Source organism: Tursiops truncatus, chromosome 19 (genome assembly GCF_011762595.2).
Source record: "Tursiops truncatus isolate mTurTru1 chromosome 19, mTurTru1.mat.Y, whole genome shotgun sequence".
Lineage (NCBI taxonomy): Eukaryota > Metazoa > Chordata > Mammalia > Artiodactyla > Delphinidae > Tursiops > Tursiops truncatus.
This window is the reverse complement of record NC_047052.1, coordinates 18,959,989-18,966,056: the sequence shown is the minus strand read 5'-3', so window position 1 is coordinate 18,966,056 and position 6,068 is coordinate 18,959,989.

The following is a 6,068-nucleotide window of genomic DNA, read 5'->3' as shown; positions in this document are numbered from 1 at the left end:
CGTCGCCCCGGCACCCTGGCTCCGGGCGGGGCTCACCCCGGACCCCCTGGCGTCCTAGCCCAACCATTTTCCGTTCCTTTCCAACATTTCTTCTCAAAAACCCACTTTCCCCACCCCCAATCCACAGCTTGTCTTCTCGAAATCCTAACTTGTCCCAGAGGTGTTCCCCTCCAGTTTCCCCCCTGAGCCCACCACTCTCAGGGAGACCCTCAGTCAGCCTGCACACTTTTTAATGAGTATGCGCTGGGCACTGGACATACCATGGGGAACACCCACGAGATCCCTGTCCTTCAGGGAGATTACAGGCTAAGGGGAAGACAGATCTAGAGACAAATAAATACAGTATACATATTGTGGCCCATAATATAAAGTGTGAAGTATAAGAGCTCAAAATATCTCCTTTCTGGGACTTCCCTGGCAGTCCAGTGGTTAGGACTCTGCGCTCTCACTGTCAATGGCCTGGGTTCAATTTCTAGTCGGGTTCAATCCCTGGTCCTGTTCAATCTCTGGTCGGGGAAGTAAGGTCCCACAAGACCCACGGTGCAGCCAAATAGTAGTACTTGTAGTAATAATAACATCTTCTTTCTTTATTTCCTTTATTTATTTATAAATTTATTTTTTGGCTGTGTTGGGTCTTCGTTGCTGTGCATGAGCTTTCTCTAGTTGCAGTGAGCGGGGACTACTCTTCGTTGGGGTGTGCGAGCTTCTCATTGTCGTGGCTTCTCTTGTTGCGGAGCATGGGCTCTAGCCACGTGGGCTTCAGTAGTTGTGGCACGTGGGCTCAGTAGTTGTGGCTCGCGGGCTCTAGAGCACAGGCTCAGTAGTTGTGGCACACGGGCTTAGTTGCTCCACAGCATGTGGGATCTTCCCGGACCAGGGATCGAACCCGTGTACCCTGCCTTGGCAGGCGGATTCTTAACCACTGTGCCACCAAGGAAGCCCTCTTTATTTCCTTTAAATCAAGCATAAATCCTACTGGGAGCTCCCATATTCCAGGCTGATGGGAAATTCAGTCTTGGTCTCTACTAGGCTTCTCTTTACCCAGGTTATTCCGAGGACTCAGGATCTCCTGCAGGAGCAAACACTGTGAGAAGCACTGTCTGGTCATGGGTCCTCTCTGGTACTAAGGCCACAGCCATTGTCCCACCCACCTACAGGACTTTTAGATTTGGGCCTTGTGGGGCCATGCCTGCTGCACCGGGGCTGCCAGGGGACAGGCACTTGCTTCCTCTGTCCCAGGGCCTGCAGACTCTCTTCCCTTTCCCTGCCTGAAGGACCTCCCTGCTGAACTTGGTTTCCCTGAATGCTCCCTCTCCCCTCCACTTGGGGACAGTCAGAATGTGAGTGTCCTATGAGCTCAGACTTTCTCAAAAGACAGGAAGAGACTTTGTCTTCCACCAGCTGTCCTATCCATATCTCCAAGGCCCTAAAAAGGTGAGCAGCTGGCTGGCTACCTGCTCAGAATGGGCTGGACAGAAAACATCCCTGTCCCTAAAATTATCAGCCACAAACATGTAACAAAAGCAACATAGCAACTCCTGCTCTGTCATATGCCAATTGTGGGTCCTGTGCAAGTGTCTTTATCTCTCTATCATGCAGATTCTTGTTTCCAGGACTGATAAACTCAAACTTGATATGGAATAAATATCAGTGCTACTCTGGCCTCAGAAATACAAGATGACTCCTCAACTCTTATCTGGAATTGTAGAACTTAGGGTCGAAAAGAGATGGTGACCCAGAAATCAAGGTGGAGGGTGAGCCCTTCTATGCCCACAGGGAAGGGAGGGACTGGAGAGTCAAGCCTTGTGGACCCTGGGTCCATCTGCCTCCTAGGCACTTCTAGGTGTCCCGTGGGTATCTAAATGAAACATATCCCTATCTGCCCTCTTCATCCTTACCACAAACCTGCTCCCCCGTTCAGGCCCTCTGAAGGGCACCATTACCTACCCAGTCTCCCCCTAGTCCTTGCCCAGCTAACCCATACGGTCCCCAAGACCAGGCAGTCCTCCCTCTGAAATACGTCCTGTGTTCATTCTTCCCACCCCACTGTAGCCCAGACCACCAGCACCTTTCTTGCTGACTCTGCAGCAGCCTTCTCTCTGTCTCCCTAACATCAGCCTGCCTGCTTCCAGTCCATTCTCCCTCTAGCTGCCAGGCTTATCATTCTTTCTCTTTATTTGTTAAAGTGGGTGGTAGTCTGAATAACGGCTTCCCAAAGATGTCCATATCCTAATTTCTGGAACCTATGAATATGTTACCTCACATGGCAAAGTGTACTTTGCAGATATGATAAGGATCTTGAGATGAGAGAGATTATCCTAGATTATCCAGGTGAGCTCAGTATAATCACAAGGGCCCTTATAAGAGAGAGTCATGTGAGGGTCAGAGTGGGAGGAGATGTGATGATGAAAGCAGAGGTCAGAGAGATTTGAAAACAGTATACTTCTGGCTTTGAAGATAGAGGAAGAAGCCATGAGCCAACGAATACAGGTGTCCTCTGGAATCTGGAAAAGGCAAGGGAACAGATCCTCCCCTAGAGCCTCCAGAAGGAACCAGTCAGCTGATCCCTTGACATTAGCCCAGCGAGACCCATTTCAAACTTCTGACCTCCAGAACTGTAAGATAATAAATTCATGTTGTTTTAAGCCACTGAATTTGTTGTATCAGCAATAGGAAACTAATACAGTGGGTTTCAAATAGGGTTAAGTATATACATGCATTTATCCAATTAAAGCTATTTCATTTGAAACAAAACTGTCTGCCCAGATTCCCTGGATGTCTATCTGAGTGACTTCAGGCCAAGCTCTCTGAAAAGAAGACTCCCTCTGGCCAAATTTTTCTTAAAGGCACAGGCAATTTGATGGTGTTCTGAGTCTGTCAGCCTGGTGTGGTAACCAATCCAGAACCTGACACGGCCCAGGGCATCACCTACTGAGGAAGGCCACACATTGCTAACACCACCTCATCAGTCTTCTGTTTAAGATACTTCCAGGGCTTCCTTTTGCCTTTAGGATCAACTGAAATGCCACAGTGTGGCTTGAAAGCCCAGCTCAGCGAGCTCCTGTCCACCTCCTCATCCCTGTCCCCTGATTGGTGCCATTCCTGGAACCCAAGTCTTTTGCTCCCACCCCAGGCTCTTTCCCACAGGGTTCCCTTTACTTTGAGTGTAGTTTCAGCTCCTACTGCCCCCTCTGGCCAGTTTCTATGAAAACATGAGACACATTTTTCTGGGACAGAAGTCATCTCTTAGGGCAGGACTTGTTCTTGCCCAGAGCAGCTGCCCCTGACCAGCAAGGACGGTCTGCCCAGGGTGAACAGCCCAGGCTGTAGGGACAAAAAAACCCAACTGTGGTTTAAAGAACTTGTGCACATGTGTGTGACAAGGTTCCAAGCTAGCTTACCTGACTCCTAGAATTGCCAGAAGAGACTCCCAGGCAGCTCCTCCCACCCTGGGCTGGATCCAGCAGCCCATTCTTAATTAGAGCCAATGTATGCCCAGGCTTCCTGGGACTTGTCACATGTCCCAGGGCATGTCGGTGGTTACCTGTTTCAATCCCAGCTCTGCCAGTCGCCAGCTGGGCAAATTCCTTAACCTCTCTAAACCTCAGTTTGCTCCTATGTGAAACAGGGATAACAATAGCTACTGCATAGAGCCACGATGAGGCCTAAAAATGTGGTCCTGCGTATGAAGCACACAGAGTGTCCCATTGGTAGTGGACATTGATACGTATAATCTAGAGCCTACTTGTCTTTCAATCAGGAAATGATCCTCTCCATTTCATTAACAAATGGAGTTAAATATTTTTGTTTGTGTTTTTTGCGGTACGTGGGCCTCTCACTGCCGTGGCCTCTCCCGCCGCGGAGCACAGGCTCCAGACGCGCAGGCTCAGCGGCCATGGCTCACGGGCCCGGCCGCTCCGCGGCACGTGGGATCCCCCCGGAGCGGGGCACGAACCCGCGTTCCCCGCATCGGCAGGCGGACTCCCAACCACTGCGCCACCAGGGAAGCCCAACAAATGGAGTTAAATTTTAATTATCAAATTCACCTGGTGGGATATGGTTAGCCACAGCTCTTGCTCTCTGGGTCCATTTTGTCTGGGTCCCAGTACACTTTCCAGTGGGCCTTGGATGAGTCAGCCCATCCAACTGGCTTGTCCCCATGGCCACCAGCATCTCTTGCCCTGGCAAACATAGCGCCCTCATGACTGGTCTTTCGCTTCCACTGCGGGCTCCCCATCCCCATCAGTCTGTTCTCCTCACAGCTTGTGGCTGTCTTTAAAAAAAACAAAGAAGGAAATAAAAGAAGGCAAACTGATTATTTTACTTCTTGCTACAACTTTCAGTGACTCTCCCTGCTCCCCGGGGAGCAGTATTTCGATATACCATGAAATTAGAATCAAAACCTCCCTTGCCCCCTGGCTCCAGCTGACCTCTGCAGCCTCCTGACCTCCCTTTCCCTGAAGGACCAGACTCCCTCTTATACTAGGGGCCTTTGCATGTGATGCGTTTGATACCTGGAACATCACTTCCTCCAGGAGAACTTTCTCTGACCCTCAGAATAGAAGAGGTCACAAGACTCTGCTGTATAGTTCCTTCTGTCAGTAGTGGCTCCTTGACTGCATAGTGATCTGATTAGGGGCTGTCCTCCAACCAGATACAGAGACCACAAGGGGAGGAATATTTATCTAACTCACCATGGCTTCCCTAAGCATGGAGCCTAGAACACAGTAAGCACTCAATAGATGTTTGTTGAATGAACGAAGGAGGGAACAAACAAATGAAAGGATAAAGCTACTTATAGGAATTCTTTTGTGAAGCCTTTTGTAAGGTAAATAATACTTGTTGAATTATTTTTGGTGTAAAAATTGACTTTCCTATATTATCGTCCCTTCATCATAGTAAATCTATTATTTCCATGTCCCTTGTAAAGATTTTTTTTATTTGCTACATTCAAGACGTTTTCCTCCCATTAATTTTTCCTTGTTAAGTAGTTTTTGTGACCATTTTATGCTTTAAGAAAGAAGTGCCATTTAGTATTTACAATATTCTCTCAGCTTCCTTGGTGAGAAGACTCTGGCAGCTTTCTCACTGTTGACTCTGACCAGTGCAGCTTGGAACACGATGTCATCCCTCCAAGAACTCTCTCAGACCTAGATAAAACTTATTCTGTGTCTCCAGTTAGGAACAAGGTGTTTGGAAACAGCACCTTATGCAACAGAGATGATGCAGGGCTATCCCTCGGAGGCAAATGAAATAAAGATCACGGGTGTGTGGAGAATGTATTCACAGTGTCCTAGGAACCAAAGATTTTAAAGCTTCTCTGCCAGTAATTCAGTTTTTATTTTATGTTTCTTGGAAAATGGAAGGCCTGTATTTGCCACGTGTGTTATCTCAGATGCAGAAAGGGGAAAAAAAAAAAAAAGGTATCCTGTGCTGATAAGGATTTCCATGGCAGCCCGGTCAAAGCTGCCCTCTTTGTAACTGGCTTCCACCTGGCCCTGCACATGCTCCCCTGGGAGGGGTTTCTCTATTCAGCATGATATCTGTCTTTTTGCTTCCTCATTTCTATGGGGAATGGTACTTGCATACGAAGTCATTGACGATTCTTACTTTATTTCAGAAATGTGCAGGGCTGAGGCACCTGAATTTTTCCTCAAATACTTTAAAGCAAACTATGTGGCAGAACCCCTCATGCCTGCTCCCAGAGGAATTTCCTTTGAGTGTTCATATCTCGAAAGCTTATGTAACCTGACACAATTATCTAAAAAGCCTTGGAATCCGAAAGAACAGAGATATGAGCTAGGAATGAAGGTTGGAGCTGGGAAAGAAGTGTTCTCCCAGCCTGGGTACTGGGTCATACTTCACTATGACAATGCACAATTCAACTTCCAAAGAAAAATGTTAACCCCTGGCACTGTGACCAATGCGTACCTTTGCTTATCGCTCTGAACAAGGAATCTCTTGATGAGGTGCTCGAGGGGCATTACAAAGCCTTAGACCTGGCTGGCGGTTAAAAATATTTCTATAACCATCTTGAGCAACTGGTGTTCCCAGGATGAAAGCAAGAG